Source organism: Buceros rhinoceros, unplaced genomic scaffold, assembly GCF_000710305.1.
Source record: "Buceros rhinoceros silvestris isolate BGI_N320 unplaced genomic scaffold, ASM71030v1 scaffold2675, whole genome shotgun sequence".
Classification (NCBI taxonomy): domain Eukaryota; kingdom Metazoa; phylum Chordata; class Aves; order Bucerotiformes; family Bucerotidae; genus Buceros; species Buceros rhinoceros.
Window position 1 is genome coordinate 8,958 of NW_010414366.1, and position 5,412 is coordinate 14,369.

Sequence of the window (5,412 nt, forward strand, 5' to 3'; positions counted from 1 at the left end):
GTTGTCCTGTCCTACAGGGCAGCAGCTATTCTGAACCACTGCCCCCAGGGCGGCCTCCTCTAGAGCACACTGGATGTGGCAAGCCCTGGATGCAGTGACAAGGGCAGGATGTGGGCTCTCTGCACCCCAATCCTAGCAGAACAAGGTAAAAACTGTTTAAGACATTTGTTAAAAATAGACACAAGCACATCAGGAAGAGGACAGTTACGAGTTTGCTGCTCTCTTCCCATTCTCATGCTTGCTAAGATGGTCCTTGCTGGGACATATGGGCTGCCAGAGTCATCCCCAGCCTTGTCCAGCCTCCAGAGCGAGGCTGATGACAGGCTCTGGAAGTTCTCTCTGAGCATGCTCACATCGTGAAGGTCTTTGAGTTCAGGTTTCAACACACGCTTAGCTCATGGCCCGCAGTAATTGGAAAGTGAGGCTCTGTTGCTAACTGAGCACCAGACGTCAGTGGAAGTGGATTCAGAGCTGAGACACATGAGCCTGAATGCGGGGAGGAGATGAGGAAAAATGTACGAAATCCAGGAGAGCCTGACTGCCTTCAAACCCACCAACGAGCTGTATTAGCGCCCCATATTCTTGCTGTAGATGCTGGCTGGGCTAGTCAGAATCAGATGAAAAACTGCCCACTGCACAGTGAGATGCAGAGGGCAGGGAAAGTGTCTCTGCCACACCATGGAAGTGTAAATGCACTGGAATAAAAGCTAGCGGAACATTTTTTTTTCTTTGGTGTTAAATATAGCTCTGACAGGCACTCGAAGTGGAGAGTGGCCTATGGAAGATGTGCCTGCCTTGCTACTAGAAGGCGGCAGGAGCCTAACAGGGGAGGAAGACAGAGCGCATCATTTCCCAGCAGCGGTCAGAATTTCTTCTTCCGTTTCCCCTCCACAAACTATCAATAAATGAGCCTCACTAAGAGACTGCATCTTGGGGGGATGTCTCTTGTCCACAAGGCAAAGGATAAATGGTGCTTTCTTTTCAACGTACCATAGGGCTTCCTGTTTCTCCATAGCGTCTCCCTCATGCTTGTCAGCAGGGCATTTCCATTTTCTCTTCACTTCTATGCATCGTGACGCTGTTTACATCACTGCCAGCGCAATCATCAGCAAACTGAAGGATGAACTTGGTTGCACGTCCTCCGGAAGCTTGTGTGTGACCTGGGGACAGGAAGGGCACTTGTGTGCAGTGGAGGAGGCTGTGCTAAGGACACGCCGAGATCACTCTGCACCCCTGGGAACAGCCCAGAGCTTTGCCATAAAGCCAGCAGCATGGGGCTGGCTTGCAATGCTCTCAAAGCCCCCGGTATTTCCACAGACTTGCTCCCACTGGGCAGTTTGGCTGGCTCTAAACTATTGCAGTAAAACACATTTATGTCCTTGTCTCTTTTTGATGGAGCTAAGCTTCAAACCAGCTGCTCTGACCCAGCAAGGTTCTGCCTCGCTGCAGCCAGAGAAGCTGCCCAGCCTGTCTTTATCCTCCCCCTTGGAGGGGTACCATGCCAGATGGTTAGCTGTCTTTAACAACTTGTTATTGACATTTGCACTGGGCTTAAAAAAACAAAAAAGGTGTCTTTGCTGAAAAATGATCGCAGCTGGCATGTTCCTTTGGTACAAATAAGTCAGAGCAGTCACAAAGTTAAGTACTTTGCCTCCTGGAACAGGGACGTGGGCAAGCCCTTCCAGGCGATGCGTTAGTCACAGCTCTCTCTGCTCCAGTGCTTACATAGCAGTCTACGGGGAGAGGAGAAGTATGCCCAAAAGAGCGTAAGGAGAGGGTAAAACATTTAGGAGATCTCCATAAATGCTCTCAGCTGCTCCTCGTGTGGTAGTCTTCTTGAGACCATGATGATGTCTTTATATTTAATGAAACCTAGACAAGTTCAAGTGTGAAGAGATCTCTACACACCTGCTCCGAGCAGGACCACTCTCACTGCTAGCCGAGGTCACTCAGGCCTCATTCGTGTGAATGCTGATGACCTTGATGATGGAGATGCCACCACACTTCTGTGCCCTGACCCAGGGCTGCTGTGCTCTCCGGGGGAAAAGATGGAGTCCTCAGCAATCGCAGGCGGTCTGAGCAACGTTGCTGTCTTGCCAAAGCACCCTGTTTGTTCCAGCTCCTGGCCAGATTCAGGACATATGGATGTAAGGGCCACAGGACAAAAATATGGGCTGGCAAGTCCTAACCCACGTGTAGTTTGGGGCAAGGGAGCAGCTGCTGTTTGCATTCAGCAAGATATTTGCCATCCCCCAAGGCGTCGGGCAGTAATGGGCAGTATTTCCAGTACAACTGCTGGCAAAGACTGCTTGCCAAGAGCTGAGCTAAAGGTCTAAACTGACCTGCAGCCCACCTTCTAACGCTACCCACCAAGGTCAATCTGAGCAAACCAGGCCTCAGTTTCTGTCCCAGCAGGCAATATTCAGCAGCAGGGAACTCATGATCTCCTGCCCTTGTTTTTCATCTTTATGGTCCCTGCCAGAACAAAACTGGAGCATTATCAGCAGGAGTCTAATTCCTCAGTGTTTGTGTGGTGAGACTCCAGCACTATGGAGACAGGCACTTTTATAGAAAGAAATATAATAGCCCTCTCCAGCCCCGCTCAGGGATTTACAACCATTCCTCTTTCACACATTGTTCCCCTGGACATCTGGCAGGTGTTGCTGCTCCTGCATTTCCCTACTTGCTGTAATTTATTGTCAACTAGATGGCCATCAGAAATGCAGAGTGCTTCTTCACCTATGAGCTCAGTTGAATGTGCCCTTGGTGGCAACAGGGTAGTTATAGGTGATGAGGTGACAAAGACCATGAGTGTCACCCTCCACTCCTCACTCAACAGCACACTTGGTCACTGGGGTAGGAGATGTTGGAACAGGTCTTCCTCTTGGGCTGAAGACTGTCACAGCCCAGCTTTACTTTCTCCAAGAAGCTGTCTCCAAGCCAATCAACTCACAATGGGAAGCAAACTACAAATAAATAAATCTATCAAACCTTCTGCTCCTTTGTGGTGTCTTCTGCAGGAGAAGAACTTCAGTTCAGAGACCAGAGTAATTATCGCTTGAATGCTTTATAGCTCTGCAAGCAATTATAGCAGACATGCACTGACTTTAAAGTTCGTGGTCAATAAGACTTCTCAGACAACGAATGAATCTACACACAAATCTTTCAGTGCTTCTAAACGCCCTCCAGTAACAGCCCAGTGCTGGTAAACGGTGATCCGTAAAGCCAGCAGGGGTGCCCTCACGGGAGGTTAATAGCAGGATGACTGAGCATTTCAGTAATTTTTGCTTTCTTGAGTTCTGCTGTTACTGCAAGGAAACATGGCTTTCGTTCAGGCAAGCTGTCTTGCGAGTGTTCTTTCTGCTAATAGCTATCCCCTTTGAGTCTAAAATTGAGTATTTATTAACAGTTCACACAAAAAGCTTTTGTCATTACTTATCTGCGTCAAACGGGATTTAGTATTTAACCACTTGCCTCAACAAATACAGGCACTGCACACGTGACTCGGTGGCCTGCTCTGACACCTGGGAAACCTATGACAGTCTCAGGCTGCTTAGGAACCTCGGAACCCAAGGCTGCCTTTAGGGCTGGGCACCACGTGAGATGGCTCCAGCTGGCAAGTCAGGATCGCTTTGGAGAAGCTGGGAAAGAAAGCAGAGTTATCTCCCTCTAAAATCAGAACAATAAGTGCTAGCAAGGAAAGAAGCTCTCCAGGGGCCTCGTCTTGGCCACAGTGATGCCTGTAAGGTGCAGCTCTTCCCTGGGGGAGGAGACAAGGAGCTGGCATCGGCAGCCCTCCTCTGGCGCACTGGCAACGTGAAGAAACTCAGCTGTGCTGGGAAAAGTCCACCCTTGTCCCTAAGGTGGGGGAGCAGGACACTGGACACTCTAGCCACCTCTGCCCCTCTCCTCTTCCTGGAGTAATTTCTCACGATGGGGGGCAGGACCCTGGTTCCTTTGGCACCTGTTGGCCCACATGGCCGAGGGTAACAGACTCGGCCTGGCAGGGGACAGCCATAGCCACTTCCTCAACACTTGCCCTCAGTTCCTTTGCTGAGGATGCCAGGGCCCATACTTCTGCATGCCAAAGTCTCCAAGGGAAGGCAGGGAAATCCATACCGAGGGCCATGCCGAGCTGAGCCAGCACAGGCTTTCAGGTTCCCTCTGTCTTCACACAGCTAAGCTCGTGCTCAGCATTGAAGCACTGCTTAGATCCCCAGACACTGCAGCTGCACAGCCACGCTGCGGAAGGTGCAGCTCCTCCGAACACCCCTAAGCTACCTGCCAGCTTGAGCCATCTTCCCCAAACACGGGAGGGAAGAACAAGGGAGAAAGAAGGACTCGGCTCAGCTTTGTAATTAACAAAATGAGAGTCTGGAAGAAGCACCCATCTCGCAGGACCCTGCAGCTCCACCCTGAGGGAATTTGCATTTCTGACAGTCGCTCTACCTACTTGAGAGAAAACGCTTCCAGGATCAGCTGCAAGCAGAGAAGACTTGTGAGCCTGTTCTCTACACTCTGCTCTGAAAAAGGCTCCACCCAGCTCTAGGTGCAGCCAAACAAAAGGAAAGGCTCTTTTCTTATGAAATACGGAGGAGGATATAAGCTAGCCTGAAGCTGTATTTTCAGCTCTGACGTTACTTTCCAGCTCTGCTGCTTGCGTTCGTGCTTGGCTGCTTCTCCCTTTCCAAATTCCAGCCGTGGACTGCCTTTGTTTCCTTAATGATGTGAAGAAGGATTAAATTCGGATGTGATCTTACAGGAAAAGAGCGGATACAATTTATAGCGTCTTGCACGAAAGAAGCACTGAGAACAACTTGGAGCCTCAAACCTGTCTGAACCTGAATCAGCAGCCAGGTTTTTCGAAGGTGCCGACGACCCAGCAAGAGAAATGGGTGAGCAGTGACCACGGGGAGTGCGCAGCTGCAGTACAGACCCTGAGAAAAGATGACTGACAAATCTGAACCCTGAAGAGGTCTCCAGAACTACAGCTTTAAGAGAGATTGTTCCTTTCTCAGGGGATCAACTGTTTGGCACAGAGCAGCTCTGCAGCCTGGCAGATCAAGTTGGAAATACAGCCCCAGGGAATCAGACCACTCAAAACGGGTGCAATTATTGAACTGCGGGGATGAATAATCATCCAAATAGCTTCCTCCGGGCAATGCAGGGAAGAAATGTCACCAACCACGTGAAAATTGAGACCATGTCCTTCTCGGATGCTTTCTGACAGGAGTGTGCTTAACAAAGCTGGAGTAAGGTCAAGGCTGGTCTCCCTGGCGCAGCACTCCCTCCTCTTCTGGTCCCAGGGACTCTCCCAGCTCTGGTCGTTATTTTCACAGAAGCCAGTGCCTACTTTTCTGAAAGGCTGCAAGTCCTCCAAGGCCAAGACAGTGCTTGTGCTTTGTTTGTCTG